The sequence below is a fragment of the Dendrobates tinctorius genome, unplaced genomic scaffold (assembly GCF_039654945.1).
Source record: "Dendrobates tinctorius isolate UK_male_01 unplaced genomic scaffold, ASM3965494v1 ptg000167l, whole genome shotgun sequence".
Lineage (NCBI taxonomy): Eukaryota > Metazoa > Chordata > Amphibia > Anura > Dendrobatidae > Dendrobates > Dendrobates tinctorius.
Genome location: NW_027361834.1, coordinates 2,658,918 through 2,678,178, shown reverse-complemented (window position 1 = coordinate 2,678,178; position 19,261 = coordinate 2,658,918). Strand labels below are relative to the sequence as shown.

General features: G+C 43.0%; 1 protein-coding gene across 5 annotated transcripts in view; it reads right to left on the bottom strand.

Moving 5' to 3' along the window:
* OXNAD1 (oxidoreductase NAD binding domain containing 1) overlaps window positions 1-19,261 on the bottom strand; it is a 119,131-nt gene that overhangs the window by 50,224 nt on the left and 49,646 nt on the right. The gene's annotated exons all lie outside the window — the stretch shown is intronic.

The following is a 19,261-nucleotide window of genomic DNA, read 5'->3' as shown; positions in this document are numbered from 1 at the left end:
TGGGATATTAGGGGTAGTAGTCCGGTGTCTCTGGCTGACGGGATGATGTGGGATATTAGTGGTAGTAGTCCGGTGGCTGTGGCTGACGGGATGATTTGGGATATTAGGGGGAGTAATCCGGTGGCTCTGGCTGACGGGATGATGTGGGATATTAGTGGTAGTAGTCCGGTGGCTCTGAGGAAACATCCCCAAGGTTACCTGTGCGGGCACTGGTGCAGACAGGTGGGCGGGCAACCGATATTATGTCAGCTAGGACTGAGATTGGTGATAATTACCTCTCTATTCCCAAACCCTGTGCAGTATAAATATAATACATTGTTGCCCTATTTAGAGGTGCTATTGAATTATAATAGACACATAACAAGGGTTAGTCCCATGGTTGTATCGGATGCAAGCGAATTTAACCTTTCGGAGCTTACATTACGGTTACCTTATGTCAATGAGTATGCATATGCTGTGAGTATTGTAAATCAGTCTAAGGGGGCACTTATTACTTATCTCCACAATTATTGTGTATTTACAGTTATTTCTATTGATAGTGTTCGGTGTCAGATTTGTCGGGTCAGGCGCGTCTTTCAGCACTGTTGCACTTTATTTCCCCCACTTCTCTTGCTCTGTCCATGTTTTTCAATAAAGAGAATTTTGCTTACAATGCGGATCTGGATGTCGTATTTGTGTGGTTCTCCACATCCTCCTATGTTACATAACGACGGATCCATAGTTGTCCATTTCTTAAACAGCATGTATTTACAGATATTCTTTTCTAGGACGCTGTTATACAGTCATGGCCAAAAGTATTGACACCCCTGCAATTCTGTCAGATAATATTCAGTTTCTTCCTTGGTATTATTATCTACATTTAATTTGTCTTAAATGAAAAAACGCAAAAGAAAATGAAGCAAAAAGCAAAGCATTGATCATTTCACACAGAACTCCAAAAATGGGCCGGACAAAAGTATTGGCACCCTCAGCCTAATACTTGGTTGCACAACCTTTAGCCAAAATAACTGCGACCAACCCCTTCCGGTAACCATCAATGAGTTTCTTACAATGCTCTGCTGGAATTTTAGACCATTCTTCTTTGGCAAACTACTCCAGGTCCCTGATATTTGAAGGGTGCCTTCTCCAATCTGCCATTTTTAGATCTCTCCACAGGTGTTCTATGCGATTCAGGTCTGGACTCATTGCTGGCCACCTTAGAAGTCTCCAGTGCTTTCTCTCAAACCATTTTCTAGTGCTTTTTGAAGTGTGTTTTGGGTTATTGTCCTGCTGGAAGACCCATGACCTCTGAGGTAGACCCAGCTTTCTCACACTGGGCCCTAAATTATGCTGCAAAATTTGTTGGTAGTCTTCTGACTTCATAATGCCATGCACACAGTCAAGCAGTCCAGTGCCAGAGGCAGCAAAGCAACCCCAAAACATCAGGGAACCTCCGCCATGTTTGACTGTAGGGACCATGTACTTTTCTTTGAATGCCTCTTTTTTCTCCTGTAAACTCTATGTTGATGCTTTTGCCCTAAAAGCTCTACTTTTGTCTCATCTGACCAGAGAACATTCTTCCAAAATGTTTTAGGCTTTTTCAGGTAAGTTTTGGCAAACTCCAGCCTGGCTTTTTTATGTCTCGGGGTAAGAAGTGGAGTCTTCCTGGGTCTCCTACCATACAGTCCCTTTTCATTCAGATGCCGACGGATAGTACGGGTTGACACCGTTGTACCCTCGGACTGCAGGGCAGCTTGAACTTGTTTGGATGTTAGTGGAGGTTCATTATCCAACATCCCCACAATCTTGCATTGAAATCTCTTGTCAATTTTTCTTTTCCGGCCACATCTAGGGAGGTTAGCCACAGTGCCATGGGCTTTAAACTTCTTGATGACACTGCGCACGGTAGACACAGGAACATTCAGGTCTTTGGAGATGGACTTGTAGCCTTGAGATTGCTCATGCTTCCTCACAATTTGGTTTCTCAAGTCCTCAGACAGTTCTTTGGTCTTCTTTGTTTTCTCCATGCTCAATGTGGTACACACAAGGACACAAGACAGAGGTTGAGTCAACTTCAATCCATGTCAACTGGCTGCAAGTGTGATTTAGTTATTGCCAACACCTGTTAGGTGCCACAGGTAAGTTATAGGTGCTGTTAATTACACAAATTAGAGAAGCATCACATGATTTTTCGAACAGTGCCAATACTTTTGTCCACCCTCTTTTTTATGTTTGGTGTGGAATTATATCCAATTTGGCTTTAGGACAATTCTTTTTGTGTTTTTTCATTTAAGACAAATTAAATGAAGATAATAATAGCAAAGAATTTGTGATTGCAATCATTTTCAGGAAGAAACTGAGTATTATCTGACAGAATTGCAGGGGTGTCAATACTTTTGGCCATGACTGTATACCTTTGCTGTAATATTGTGGGATAGTAGGGATGGTAGTCCGGCGTCTGTGACGGGATGATGTGGGATATTAGTGGTAGTAGTCTGGTAGCTCTGGCTGACGGGATGATATGGGATATTAGGGGTAGTAGTCCAGTGGCTCTGATGGGATGATGTGGGATATTAGGGGTAGTAGTCCGGTGTCTCTGGCTGACGGGATGATGTGGGATATTAGTGGTAGTAGTCTGGTAGCTCTGGCTGACGGGATGATATGGGATATTAGGGGTAGTTGTCTGGTGGCTCTGACGGGATGATGTGGGATATTAGGGGTAGTCCGGTAGCGCTGGCTGACGGGATGATGTGGGATATTAGGGGTAGTAGTCCGGTAGCTCTGGCTGACGGGATGATGTGGGATATTAGGGGTAGTAGTCCGGTAGCTCTGGCTGACGGGATGATGTGGGATATTAGGGGTAGTCAGGTAGCTCTGGCTGACGGGATGATGTGGGATATTAGGGGTAGTCAGGTAGCTCTGGCTGACGGGATGATGTGGGATATTATAGTGAATGTGGCTATGTGGAGTGGGCGGGGCTATACACTCAGAATATATATATATATATATATATATATATATATATATATATATATATATATATATATATACATACACACGGTAGATATAATCATTATAATTTGTTATAACTAACCGTAGTTACTATGCCCGGGCAGTGCCAGGCTCTTCAGCTAGTACTGTATATATCCGAAACATAACCCAAAAAGGCTGGGTCCCGATTAGACACCATCATTCATGAAAACAGGCCTAAAATATGTTTCATGATATACATAGGAAAGTCATTTATGGCCTAAACAGGAATAACTAGTTGTGATGAGCGAACGTGCTCGGACAAGGTGTTATATGAGCATGCTCGGGTGCTGATAGTATTCGAGCATGCGGAAGACTATGTGCGAGTTCCTGCGGCTGCATGTCTCACGGTTGTTCGTCAGCCGCAACACATGCAAGGGATTGCCTGCACTGGTTCCCAAGGAGGCAGGAATGGCTGTGGTTTCTACTGATCATGGAGTGTCAATGCAATGGGTATAAGGCGTTGGCAAAATTGGCATGTACAATGCTAAATTCTACTAATAGTTTTTTGACTGGATGCACAATAAATGTGTAGGCTATGTTTGAACTCTGCATTATATTAGAAAAGTGCTTTATCAACTGCGCCCTGATACAAGACTGTTATCCAAACTGCACCTTTTACAAGCACGGGCAAAAAAGCGGGAATATGGAAGAACATACAGCAGGAGATGCGCAGAATGCATAATTATGCTGAAAATCTAACAGCAAAGAATTCTGGCCCCCTCTCGAAGATAATGATATACGGTAATTAAGACCCGAGCACAGTAAAGTCTGAAATGCAATCCTGCGTATGCCTCTATATCAGTGGTTCCCAAACTCCAGTCCTCGCGGACCCCAACAGGTCATGTTTTCAGGATTTCCATAGCATTACACATGTGAGAGAATTCCTGATGCCTTGATGATACTTCCATCACCTGTGAAATACTAAGGAAATCCTGAAAACATGACCTGTTGGGGTCCGCGAGGACTGGAGTTTGGGAAACGCTGCTCTATATAAAGAGTATGATCGGTCCTCCATAACAAGCACCGGAACTGTCACCAGATCAAAAAAGTGGACAGTTTTCTTAAGCTTTCTTCTCCCTGATCATTACAGGTTTTAAATACACCCCACAGCTCTCAGGATTATCTGGGGATCCGGTCCTTCGGCTGTTCTGTGATTACTGTGAGACCATAAAAATTATCTCTAAATAAAACAAGGTAATATTTTGGCAAAATATAAATAATAAAACGTAACACGGTGATTGTGTATATATTATATGGAGCGCAAGGAGTAATATGTAATGGAGGTATGGATTAGACATGCAGAACATAAATTGCCTTATTTTCAGATTTGGGTAGGATGGGTTTTTAGAAAAAAAAATATTTGTATTATAGGAGAGCTTGTATATATTGATTGCAAATGAATACTTACACCAAATGTAAGGTCATATGTTGGAGAGCATGCTCAGCTTACCCCAGAAGAAGCAGACAGGCGAAACCCAAAGTTGGTTAGAAGCTTACGCATCATGTAGAATGCTTATAGATTTGTAAAACGCTTGGAAAAGGAGTCAATTTAAACCTGGAAATCTGTCTGGCTTTGCTGCTCTATGTCCTGTAATGATTGTCCGATAGAGGACGATCATTGTGGAATTACTGGACATGGATTAGACCGATACTGAAAGTGTGCTGTAGGAAGAGGATTCAGAAGGATGTCTATCTGCCTAAAGGTATAGGAATCATAGAATCATAGAATGGTAGAGTTGGAAGAGACCTCCTGGGCCATCTGGTCCAACCCCCTGCTCAAAGCAGGATTCACTAAAACATCCCAGTCAGATGTCTGTCCAGCCTCTGTTTGAAGACTTCCATTGAAGGAGAACTCAGCACTTCTCGTGGCAGCCTGTTCCACTCATTGATCACTCGAACTGTCAAAAAGTTTTTTCTAATATCTAATCTGTGTCTCCTCCCATTCAATTTCATCCCATTTGCTTCTAGTCTTTCCTTGTGCAAATGAGAATAAAGATGATCCTTCTACAATGTGACAGCCCTTTAGATATTTGTAGACCTAAGCTCTTGGCCTCTAGCTCTAGAACCACTTCTCTCAGGATGCCCAGCCAGCCTCAAGTGTGTATTTTTTGCCTAACTCCTGTAGGGAAATCACCGGAAATCTAATTTTCTTATTCTTTAGCAATTGTCTTTGATCTGCATAGCTCAAGCTGTTGGAGAACCACAACTCCCAGCTTCCAAGCCCCAGGTTGCACATCACTGCTACTAAATCTACATGCAGATAATTCGGCCTTTCACTTGCGCTGACCCTGTAACCAACATATGTAATGAATACAGCCGTGTACTCTGAGCTTAGCACTCCCGAAAGGCTACAGGGTGCGGTCAGCCATACAACCGAAAATTCGCCCACGACAACTGTACAATTTTAAAACAAAATCACAGGCCCAGTGGCCATTGTGTGTGAGCGGTGTCTTAGCCACGTGACCAGCCACACCATCTAACCCTTATTGTAAAGTTTCATCCAACGAGTCTATAGATTTTACATTTACAAGAGACATTACATTAATTTCACTAAAATTAAGCAGAATTCTTTTGTGTTCTTTTTCTTTTAGAAATGAAAACCATATGGCTCGTACCTGCATTAACAAGCTAAATTCGCTGACGTAAAAGAGTTAAAGCTTCTCATATCGCATGACTCCTAGATATTTATATTTAACGAAAACATAAAAAAATTCACAAACTTGTTTTTTTTAACAAGAACCAATGATTTTTTTTCTTTTAGCCAGGAACAGAAGGTAACCATACAATACATGGCAACTAAGCTCTATAAATACTTCTACATGAAGTCATTGTTTTTCTTAATTAAATCTACAGACGCTTATTATATTATTACATACTCTGGTCGACTCTGGGATTCAATTGTTCCTGAAATGACCTAGAAACAATCCCGCAAAGTATAGAATATTTCTTTCCAGAAGAGCATGAATACACCTTTAGAAAGATATATTTTCTCATTTTGTTAGGATCATTGTAAAGGATACCCCATAATAACGATTACTGCTCTTGCAGAGCGTACAGACACCACTCACTGCCCATGAATCACTAAGAACTAGATTAGCAAACCGCTAGTCAAGAGCTCCCCCCTGTGGAAAGACACCAGTTTAGCATCCAAAGTCCTTAGTGTCCGATTCCCTTTGGGACTCAATTTATTCACTTTTTATCTACTGGATAACATTGTACAAAGATATTTATTTTTTTGGGTGGAGGAAATATATATTTCTTCATTAAATAACATTTACAAGCTGTCCAGGTTACAAAAGGTACCAAATTGGGATGGAGACACCAGAAAGCCCTAGTGAAGAACAATATATAAAGTTAGGTCCATAAACATTTTGACAGTGACAGGTTTTGGCATTTTAGCCAAAAAATATTGAAGATACAGTTATACAATCATATGGGCTTAAAGTGCAGTCTCTTAGCTTAACTTTTTGGGTATTCAAATCCTAACTGGATTAAGCGTTTAGGAATGACAGCGCTTCAATATGTAGCTGCCTCTTGGTAAAGAAAACCAAAAGTAATTAAGACAGTTATCTCAAAAGCGCTTTAATGGGCTGCACAAGTTATTCTCTCAATCCATCATCAGTTAAGCAGGTAAAAGGTCTGGCACTGATTCCAGGAGTGGTATTTAGAAGCTTTTGCTGTGAACCCACAACATGCGGGCAAAAGAGCTCTTAAATGGAAGAGAAACAGACCATCATTAGGCCAAAAAAAGTGAAAAATCCATCAGAGATACCAGGAATGGCCAAATCAACACTTGGGTACATTCATACAACAGTGGAGGATAATCATATAACCCTTTCAATGGTCCCTTTCACAACATCCAACCAAGTGAAGAACATTCTACAGGAAGTAGGTGTTTCAGTATCTAAGTCTAACATAAAGAGAAGGCTTCAGGAGAGAAAATACAGAGGGTTTACCACAAGGTGCAAACCATTAAGCAACCTTAAAAATAGAAAGGCCAGATTAGGCTTTGGCGAAAGACATCTAAAGAAGCCAGCCAAACTCTGGAAAAGCATTTTTTGGAGAGATTTATTTAAGATCAACATATTCCAGAATGAAGAGAAGAAGAAAGTATGGAGACGGTTTGGAACGGCTCATGATCCACAACATACCACATCCACTGTAAACCAAGGTGGAGACAGTGCAATGGCTTGGGCATGCATGGCTTCCAATGGCACTGGGTCACTAGCGTTTATTGATGATGTGACTGAAGACAGAATGAGACAGATGAATTCTGTAGTGTACAGGGCGATACTTTCTGCTCAGATTCAACCAAATCCAGCAAGGATGATTGGATGGCGCCTCACATTACAGATGGACAATGATCCAAAACATACTGCGAAAGAAACTTAGAGTTTAAGACAAAGAAGTGGAATAATCTGCAATGGCCATGTCAATCACCACATTGGTTTTGATACTTCCTGGTATTTGGCTTTAACAAAAACATTATTGATACAGTTGTGTGGATTATAAACGTTTTTGATCAGTTTCTGATGTGGAAACGCATGTGCATTTTTTACCTTGGTGTTTCAGCCTCTAAGGTAAGTGTAGGGGAAAAATCTGCATGTAAAAGTAAGCCTACTCCCATCATATTCGCTGAAACTGTATATACAGGGGTTGAACAAAATAATGGAAACACCTAGAAACATCAACAAAAGTTAGTTAGGGCTGTCACATTGTAGAAGGATCAACTTTATTCTCATTTGCACAAGGAAAGACTAGAAGCAATGGGATGAAACTGAATGGGAGGAGACAGATTAGATATTAGAAAAAACTTTTTGACAGAGTGATCAATGAGTGGAACAAGCTGCCACGAGAAGTGGTGAGTTCTCCTTCAATGGAAGTCTTCAAACAGAGGCTGGACAGACATCTGACTGGGATGATTTAGCGAATCCTGCTTTGAGCAGGAGGTTGGACCAGATGGCCCGGGAGGTCCCTTCCAACTCTACGATTCTAGTTTAATATGGTGTAGGTCCACCTTTTGCGGCCATTACAGCCTCAATTATCTGAGGTATGGATTCATACAAGGTGTGATTTGTTTACAAAGGAATTGTAGCCCATTCTTCAGTTAAAACACCCTCCAGTTCTTTGAGCGACGATGGCGGCGGAAATCGACGTCTAACTTTAATATCTAAAATCGGCCATAAATGCTCAATAATGTTGAGGTCTGGGGATTGTGGGGGCCAGATGAGATGCTCAACTTCATTAGAATGTTTCTCGTGCCATGCTTTAACAATTCTAGCTGTATGAATTGGTGCATTATCATCCTGAAAGATGGCGTTCCCATCCGGGAACAATGCTTGAACCATAGGATGCACTTGGTCGCCCAAAATGCCTAAATAATCTCGGCTGTTAATTCTTCCATGAATGGATATCATTGGCCTGGCGGATCTCCACGAAATAGCACCCCAGATCATCACAGAACCTCCGCCATGTTTTACGGTTGGGAGAAGGCAGTCTGGATGGAATGCTTCTTTCGGCTGTCTCCAAACGTACACTCGGTCGGAGGTTGGAAATAGGGTAAACGATGATTCGTTTGAGTATATCACATGTTTCCACTGCTTGAGGGACCAATTCTGGAGGTTTCTACACCACTCTAAACGCTTGGAAACATTTGTTATTGAGAGCAGCGGTTTTCGAATTGCAGTTCTTCCGTGGAATCCAGATTTGTGCAGCTCCTGACAAACATTTTTCATGGAAACTGTGTTCTGTAGGTTTTCAGTGAGCTCAGCAGTGATTTTCGGAGCCGTGGTCTTGCGATCCTCTCTCACAATTCGCTTTAGAGTCTGACAGTCTCTCTCAGTCAACTTCGACTTTTTAGCCGGACCTGTGCTTTGCTGCGGACGTTTTTCCTTCTCTTTCAAACGCAGTCATTACTTTGGAGACAGTATCTCTTGACACGCGCCAAGCATTTGGGCACTTTCTGTTACACTAGCGCCTGCCATATGAGGACCAACAATTTGGCCTCTTTGAAAATCCTAGAGGTCTGACATTGGTACCAGGTTCTCATCAATGTTCTTACAATTCTGCAAAACAAACACTAAATTTACATACACATATCACATAACACAAATAATCAGCTGCAAAACATTACCATATGTCACGGTTTGCATGTTTATAACATGTTCGAAGATTATGATGCCAAAACGTTAGGTGTTTCCATTATTTTGTCCAACCCCTGTATGTCTGCGTTTTTTGGGGGGGGGAACCACGAAACTGCAAAAAGAAATCATGGAGGCATGTTCATCTTTGAACCATGTCACATATGAAAATCACCCCTAAAAGTCCCAAAAAACAGCACATGGATACTGTCTCAAATGCTGTCCATTTTTAGCACTACAATGGATAGCAGAAGCTTTGCAAATTTTGTATTTTTGGGGGGCAAATGAGAAAATTACTGCGCTAAAATATACAGATATTAACCAAACACTGATGAAAATCTGATCCAGCACACCTGTGAAAATGTCAAATAGAGATTTTTTGCTTTTCATTCTTCCAGCTTAGGCAAAACTTTATTGATACAGTCACATGCAGATTACATACATTTTTAGCACACTTCCAAACAGGCCCTAAGGTATGGCATACGCTAGCCCGTGTACACACTTGTTATATATAGGTTGGTGGATCCATACATATCTAACACATTTGCATACCCCAAGTTTAGATTCAGATGTAAAAATATAAATTGAAAAAAAAAAATCAATACAAAAGGAAAATAAAATATACACGCAAAGTGAATATATACTGAAATACTAATATAAAAACCTAATTCCATGCTGAGAACGACATGCATTTGCATCTTTTTATTGACAGTATACTTTTTTCCTTTCCACACTAAGTACTTTGAACCGTTTGTCCCAAACAACAGCCTTAGCGAGCTGTGTGTGAAGCGGTATTTTCAGACTGTGCTTCTATATTTGGCATCTTGTTATTTCAGACACAGATAAGCAGGAAGACAATGAACACACACTTCCTCTTTTGAATTTACTAAGCAAAACTTTACAAACCTCAAACTAAAGCACAAGAGGAAAAAAAAACAAAACAAAACGAAAACACCCTTAATATCCACCATGAGATTCACACAGACTGCAACAAGAAGAGAAGCACATGCTAGGACATCGTTAGCAGGAACCTGTCACCAGGTTTTCCCCATATAAAGTAGGGCCAGCACCTGTAAGCCGTGTGTGACAGCAATCTAGAATGCTGTATATATGTCCCTAATGCGTCCTCCGTAAACCCCAATAAACAGTTTTTATTATACTCCCCTACAGGGTGGTCCGGTCCGATGGTCATCGCTGTTCTTATTCCGGCGCCTCCTTTCTTCTTACTTAGAATGGATGACACGTTTAACGTCATCTACACAAAGTCCTCGGCATCGAGCTATTGCACAGGCGCATTTCTCTGCCCTACCGAGGGAAAGGCAAAGTACTATAATGCATATGAGCGGGAAAGGCCAAAGAGCGCCAGCACATGAGCACTACTATACTCTGCTCCACTGTGCACACCGGAATGACGCACTGCATAAACTTACTATACCTGTAATGAGGTCCTCATGATTAGGGCGGAAACACCAAACACGCGTTGAGAGACAGGTTGGTCTCTGACCAACCAGTCACTGACTATGCTTGACTTATAACTTGGCCATCACATGTTGTAATCTCACTAACTGAAATGTATTCATCAATAAGGGTAAGTTCACACTGGGCATTTTTGCTGCTTTTTTTTCTGCATCAAAACCTGATTTCTTGGCAGTAAAGAAGCTGCCGTTAAAACGCATGTCTTCTAGCATATTTGCTTGCGCTTTTGGTGCATTTTTTCATGCGTTTTTGGGGCTAACTTGTGTCTCTTTGTGCATGCTAATAAAGCTGAGTGCCCCACAGACAAAAAAAAAAAAACTTCTTCCTCTAGATCCTTTGAAAAGCCGGCAATTCAGCTGCCGCATACAGTAAAATCACACTGACAGGTTACAATAGATTTTATATACATATATATATATATATATATATATACACACACACACACACACACACATATACATACACACACACATATTAAAGTAATAATAAAAAATCTGTGAAAATGAACAAATGAAAGTCTGACATTGCTTTTCATCCATGCTTCCACAGAATTTTAAAAAAATAAAACTCATGAAATAGGTCTGGACAGAAATGATGGTACACCTGAAAATAATGTGACAAAAGGGACATGTTAAATCAAGGTGTGTCCACTAATTAGCATCACAGAAGTCTACAATCTTGGAATCAGTGAGTGGGCCTGTATAGAGGGATACAGATACTCACTGTGCTGTTTGGTGACATGGTGTGTATCACACTCAACATGGACCAGAGGAAGCAATGGAAAGAGTTGTCTCAGGAGATTAGAAAGAAAATTATAGACAAACATGTTAAAGGTAAAAGTTATAAGATCATCTCCAAACAGCTTGATGTTCCTGTGACTACAGTTGCACATATTATTCAGAAATTTAAGCTCCATGGGACTGTAGCCAACCTCCCTAGACGTGGCCGCAGGAGGAAAATTGATGACAAATCAAAGACGGATAATATGAATGGTAACAAAAGAGCCCAGAAAAACTTCTAAATAGATTAAAGGTGAACTTCAAGCTCAAGGAACATCAATGTCAGATCGCACCATCCGTCGTTGTATGAGCCAAAGTGGACTTCATGGGAGACAACCAAGAAGGACACCATTGTTGGAAAAAAAATCATAAAAAAGCCAGACTGGAATTTGCCAAACTACATGCTGACAAGCCACAAAGATTCTGGGAGAATGTACTATGGACAGATGAGATAAAAATGGACGTTTCTGGCAAGGCAAATCAACTCTATGTTCACAGACAGAAAAATGAAGCATATCAAGAAAAGAGCACTGTCCCTACTGTGAAACATGGAGGAGGCTCTGTTATGTTCTGGGGCTGCTTTGCTGCATCTGGCACAGGGTGTCTAGAATCTTTGCAGGGTACAATGAAATCTCAAGACTATCAAGGGATGCTAGAGAGAAATGTGCTGCCCAGTGTCAGAAAGCTTGGTCTCAGTCGCAGGTCATGGGTCTTGCAACAGGATAATAACCCAATACCCACAACTAAAAACACCCAAGAATGGCTAAATGGAAAACACTGGACTATTCTGAAGTGGCCTTCTTCTATGAGCCCTGTCCTAAATCCTATTGAGCACCTTCAGATAGAGCTGAAACTTGCCATCTGGAAAAGGCAACCTTCAAATATCAGACAACTGGAGCAGTTTGCTCTTGAGGAGGGGGCCAAAATACCTGTCGAGAGATGCAGAAGTCTCAATGACAGTTACAGGAATCATTTGATTGCAGTGATTGCCTCAAAAGGTTGTGCAACAAAATAACAAGTTAAGGGTACCATCATTTCTGTCCAGGCCTATTTCATGAGTTTTATTTTTTTTTAAATTATGCAGAAACATGGTTGAAAAGCAATGTCTGACTTTCATTTGTTCATTTTCATAGATTTTTGATTTATTATTACATTTGTCAGATAAGTTATTTCCTTGATCGCGCCAATCAGCTGATCGGCGCTGCAGCTGCATGTGTCGTGGCTGTGTAATAGTCACAAACACCATGCATGGAGAGCCCAACAAACAGGCTGTCCATGCATGTGCTGTGACTGACACCACAGTGAAAATTCTCCCGGTGAGCTCGCCTCTGTACTGTGTGACTTTCTCACAGCGCTAGCGGGGAGCTCAACAAGGTCACCACAGTTCAACCCGTCTGGGAACGCAGCCTCAATGATGTCACTGCTATTCACTGAGGCTGCGCTCACAGCAGCTCATTCACCAGTGGTTCTCAGCTTGGACGGTCACATCTTGGCACCATCCAGGTTGAAAACTAATTATCCCCCAGACATGGATTACGGCGTGGGACAGAACGACCGACAGATGAGGGATATTGTTGATTTTTATTTTTGGTTTATTACAGAAGACGAGGGCTTCGATGGAATAGATGTTAGGCTGTGTTTGTTATTTTTAAATAAAAAAGGAAAACTGTGTTTTGTTTTATTTCTAATAAAGGACTTTATTCTTGCTTAACTTTATTTACCACTTAACTATAGGATTAGTAATGGAGAGGTGTCTGATAGACACCTCTCCATTACTAAGCCGTGGGCTTGATGTCACCTGGCAATACAAAGTTTACACCAACTCCACAAATATGAACCCCACTTGACACAGCTACAGGGCAAGTGGGAAGAGCGGGGCAAAGTGCCAGAACTGGCGCATCTAATAGATGCACCTTTTCTGGGCGGCTGCGGGCTTCTATTTTTAGGCTGGGTGGGGCCCAAAATTCATGGCCCCTTAACAGCCTGAGAATATCAGCCCCCAGCTGTCAGCTTTAGCAAGGTTGGTTGTCAAAAATAGGGGGGACCCCACGCTGATTGTTTTATTTCTTTAACCCCTTAATGACCGGAGTTGTTTTCGAGTTTTCGCTTTCCGCTCCCTTTCTTTCCAGAGCCATAAACTTTTTTATTTTTCCATCAATATGGCCATGTGAGGGCTTATTTTTTGCAGGACGAGTTGTACTTTTGAATGACATCATTGGTTTTAGCATGTCATGTATGTACTCGAAAACGGGAAAAAAATTCCAAGTGCGGTAAAAATTGCAAAAAAAAAAAAAAAAAAAAGTGCAATCCCACACTTGTTCTTTGCTTGGCATTTTTGCTAGGTTCTCTAAATGCTAAAACTGACCTACCATTATGATTCTCCAGGTCATTATGAGTTCATAGACACCAAACATGTCTAGGCTCTCTTATATCTAAGTGGTGAAAAAAAAAATTCTAAAATTTGCTTAAAAAAAAAAGAACAGCGCAATTTTCCGAGACCCGTAGCGTCTCCATTTTTCAAGATCTGGGGTCGGGTGAGGGCTTATTTTTTGCGTGCCGGGCTGACTTTTTTAATTATACCACTTTTGTGCAAATACTTTCTTTTGATCGCCCTTTATTGCATTGTAATTCAATGTCGTGGGAAGAAAAAAACGTTATTCTGGCGTTCTGAAATTGTTCTTGCTACGCCATTTAGCAATCGGGTTAATCCTTGTTTTTGATTGATAGATCGGGTGATTCTGAACGCGGTGTGATGCAGTGACCCTTGTGACAGCTGGGGGGGCGCTGTATTGTTCATGTACACAGGCATATCCAATGTGGTAATGGAGATAGGATGAACGGCAGGATGGTAAATGACCGTTATGTATCCCAGGGTGGGTGGCCCTGGGATGGAAGCGAGAACCGGTATTAATCAGCAGATGTTCTGTTGATGGCTTCTGTTTATAATAGGGAGAGCTTCCAGGTGGCTTGGTGAGATGGGTGGGACCAGTCACCTACAAACCCACCCAGGGACGTGTGTCTGAACGCCCATAGTAAACCTGTATATCTGTTGTATGGTTGGGTGTCTGGAAAGGACCTGCGATGAGGTTATAGCCATGTGATCCGTATCTCACCGGTGGGTGTGGCTTCAGACCATATAAGGAGACCAGGGTAGGTCACATGGGGGGAGAGTGCCTGGATCTGAATGGTCCGTGTGGAAGGTCTCAGAAGGCCGAAGTGCTGGAAGGTGTGCTGCCTTCCTGAAGAGAACATGCGGACGCCGCTGACCGGGTGAGGCCTGTGTGTAATGGCCTGTGTGTATCGGACAGTCCCCAGGAGTATTGGACGTCCAGAGTGAGAAGCAACTGAGAGGTAACCCCTGACAGGGGGAATTAACTGAGAGACTGTAGAGTCTGATTGCTGGACAAAGCACCGCCTGTGTGAACACAGGGTTAAGGGAGCGGAGCTCCATTATGAACATTTGTTTGGTCTGCTGTAAGACTGTTATCGTTTTCTTCATGCTGCTATGGTTTATGCCGTGTACAATAAACCGTATGGACTGTGTTATGTGAAAAGCCTGTGCCGGACCTGATTTATACACTCAGTGAGCACTACCTTACAGCGGCGATACCAAATATGTGTATGTGTGATATTTTTTTTTTATTATTGTTTTATTTTGATTGGGGCGAAAGAGGGGTGATTTGACCTTTAAGGCCTCTTTCACACATCAGGTTTTCGCCGTCAGGCGCGATCCGGCGCTTTTGACAGAAACCGGATCCGGCGAAATGCAATGCCGGATCCGGTTTCCCCCCCATTGACTCGCATTTGCGCCGGATCGCGCCGGATGGCCATGCGTTTCATCCGGTTTTCGCCGGATCCGGCAATGTGTCGCGATCCGCCGTCTGGAAAAAACGGCTACTGTAACGTTTTTTGTCTCCGGCGAAAAAGCCGGACACGCCGGATCCGGCACGTCCGTCTTTTTCACACAATGAGAGCCTATGAGCGCCGCAATGCGCCTGATCCGGCGAAAGCCGGATCCGGTGGCCGGATCCGTTTTTTTTGGTCTGAGCATGCTCAGTAGCTCTGCCCACAAGACATATATAAAAGCAAGACAGTGGGACCCACAGCCACACCCAACATGCCACCCAAGAAAGCAACCAAGCGCAGCAGGAGAAGGCAGGAGACCACTGCAGCACCACCACCACCCCAAATGGAGCAGCAAATGGAACATGCTGAGGAGGGGAGGCCAGCAGCAGATGAGAGACGGTAATTATCAAATCCCCCATTCCTCCAAACTAGGGCTATTGAATATCAAGATATTCATTGGCCCTTTGTTTCTCTTTATTCAACAGCCGCCCAATAGATGCAGCAGCAGCAGCAATGGCAGCAGGTGGAACACCACCCACAGGCATGGAGTGTGGCCACCAGGAAGACAGCACATCATCTTCTGGGAGCCCTCCCTCGCATCGTCAGCGTTTGACGGTTAAGTTTTTATTTCTAAAATCCATCATCTCTGTAATATATGTCTATTCATTGCCTTTTATTTCAAAACAGGATTCACAAGATGAAGAGGAGCTCCCAGAAGAAGGAAGGGGTGGACAGACACCTGGAGTGGGCTCACAATTGGTAAGTTTTTTGCATCAAACGCAGAAACACAACATCACACTACACACAACACATAGAAAACAATGTTCTGCAGACCACACACAGCAAACAAATGCCTACATCCAAAGACATAACATTTTTTGTTTTCTTCTCTAGTCTTCCCAATCTGGTGCTCGGCCAAGAGGTCCTCGCAGTGCCTCCCAGGGTCGTCGGCGACAGCAACGCGGCGGTCACCAGCGTGTAAGTATAAATATTTTTGCTTTGTTTTTTTGCACTTTTTATTTCATTTCTTTTGTGGAGGCTAATTATGTTATTTTTGTCTTTTTCTTTAACAGCCTTCACAGCGTGCTCCCGACTCTGACGGTGAGGATGGAGGACTCGATGTGGACCACCTCATCGATCTCGTCAGAGAAAGGGAGCCGCTCTGGAATATGGCTGACCGCCGCCACGCTGACCTTATCGTTACCCGACGACTCTGGGAGGAAATCTGTTCGCTCCTTGTGGGCCGCTGGGAGGACCTCGATGTTCGGGCCCAGATTAAAGAGCGTAAGTATATACAGTACCGGTTGCTTGATGTAAACCAGTGTTTCCAGAACTCCAGTCCTCATGGTCCCCACGGATCATGTGTTCAGGATTTCTATTTACTATGGAAATCCTGAAAACATGACCCCTGGGGACCATGAGGACTGGAGTTTGTGAAACACTGATGTTGTATACTAACCACTCCTTTCTCGTTTCAGGGAACAGAATTGTGAATCGGTGGCGGTCTGTGAGGGATCGTTTCAAGAAGGAGTTCAATAAAGAGATGTGGGCCCCGAGTGGATCTGGAGGACGCAGGAGCAAGTACAAGTACGCACAAGCCCTGTCGTTCCTCCGGGAAACAATGGTCACTAGAAGGTAAATATTACACACCACATGTGAAAAAAAATGTTAGATGTAACTTTTTTTTTTCAGCCAGGGCCATACCATGTCAGTATTTTAATTGTTTTTTTTTCTCTTTATTCCACAGCACGGTGAGCACTCGGGAGCCTGCACGATTGGACCCTTCTGAGGCGATCCCTGAGGAGACCGGCACCGAGGGACACTTCGACCGCCCCGGTACATCTGCACCTTCCCACCCTTCCCACACATTCGACCCATCTGTCCCATCCACCAGCACAGGAGCATCGTGGCCGCCTACATTACATGAAGCTGCTGGTGAGGAGATCGCTTTCCCTTTACCCCACCCTTCTGCCCCTGCCACCTCTAGTACACCTGCGGGTACTGGGCGGCAGCGGCAGAGGGGTTAGGAAAAGAGTTATGCGCCAGAGTTCTTGCATCTGAATGCATCTTTCCAGAACTGTCTAAAAGTCTTGTCAGAGCAAATCTCCGCAGGCTTTCAGCAGATCAACTCCAGCAATCTGGAGGTTAAAACACTTCTGCAAACCATGCATTCAGAAGCAAGATCTTCGCCAAACCACAACTTTTTCAGGTCTGTTGTGGAGCGCATGGCAACACTATCTCCTACCCAGCAGATGCATGTAATGCATTCGTGCCACGGTGCTCTACAGCAGGTTACCTCCCAACCTCCACCTCCCACCACTGTAGTTCCTCCACCTGCACCCCTCCAGCCACTTTCCATCCTCCCCCTCCTATTACATCTGCACCCCCTCCAGCCACTTTCCATCCTCCCCCCCTCCTATTACATCTGCACCCCCTCCAGCCACTTTCCATCCTCCCCCTCCTATTACATACCAGCAACCTCACCAGTACCAGCAACCTTCCCAGTACCAGCAACCTCCCCAGTACCAGACATCTCCCCACTTCCAGCAACCTGCCCCGTACCAAACTCCTTCCCCGTACCAAACTCCTTCCCCGTACCAAACTCCTTCCCCATACAACTTTCCATCAACATCATCTGCTCCTACAGTCCCTGCCCAACCCTCCACTCCACCGCCCACCACCTCTTCTGCCTCCCACATGTCCACCCATTCTGTATCTTTTTCCACACCATCACCTCTAACTGTTCCTTCCCCACCACGATCCCAGTCCTCTCTCCACACTCCCATTGTCGAAGTGTCCCGCAGCCCCTCCAGCAGTATTTCCACCCCACACTACACCGAGTTATAATGTTTTTTTTGTAATAAAAATGCCCATTTGGTTGGTTTCAAACCTTTATTAAAAAAGTTTTTTTAACTTTAAAAACAGTTTACACAAAAAAAAATATTTTAAATAAAAGTTAAATTATTGTTTACACTGGTTGTCTGTCATTTCTTTCTGCGGCGAAATATGTTTAAAAAAAAGGTTAAATACAGGGTATTTAAAAGGTAAAAAGGTATTCAAAACCAGCTATATAACTGTGGGTAAATTTTAGCTTTTTGCCACAGTTGTGTTCCTGGTTGTGTTTGAAGCAAAGTATTTCACCTGAAAAGTTGTGTTTATTGTTGGTGATTTTCTAACAATGTACACAACTTTTGTTAAAAGGTGAAATACTTTGCATAAAACGCAACCAGGTACACACCTGTGGCCTAAAGCTAAAAATAGTAAGACCATGACAAGATAGCCAACTTTGGTTGGCAAAGGTATATACTGTTGGTCCAGAAGGTACACAAGTTTGGTTAGGGCACAAATCTTTCACACTCTGTCATCCTGCCAGTGTACTCTGCCTTGAGGTGACAAAGTATAGTGCAAAATTGTCCCTCATTACTGAAACCGTCACAGAACTTCTAGTGGTAATATTTCCAATGACAACATCCATCTTCGCCAGTAACTTGCTCTTCTCTCCAACCTGCACTTTCTCCTCTACAACCTGTCAAAGAAGGGCTGTAGGAACATGCTATATATAGTTTTCCAGTAGCCAATCCCGTTCGGAAGGCCACAAGGGTCAATTTTAAAAACCAGATCCGGCGTAATCCGTCGAAAAACGGATAGAAAAACGGATGAACCGGATGAGACGGATCCGGTTTTGTCTGTCAAGAACAAGACGGATCCGGCAGAAAACCGGATCCGGCACATCAGGTTTTACAAAACATTTGCCGGATCCGGCATTCCGGCACGACGCCGGATCGTGCCTGACGCCGAAAACCTGATGGGTTAAAGTAGCCTAAGGTTTTGTTTTTTTTATTTATTTTTAATTTTTAAACACTTTTTTGAGTTTTTTTTTTTTTTTTTACTTTTGGCATACTTCAATAGCCTTCAGGGGAGGCTAGAAGCATGCCACACTTGATCAGCTCTGCTACATATGGGCGATGAGCAGATCGCCCATATGTAGCAGACTTACTGCATTGCTAC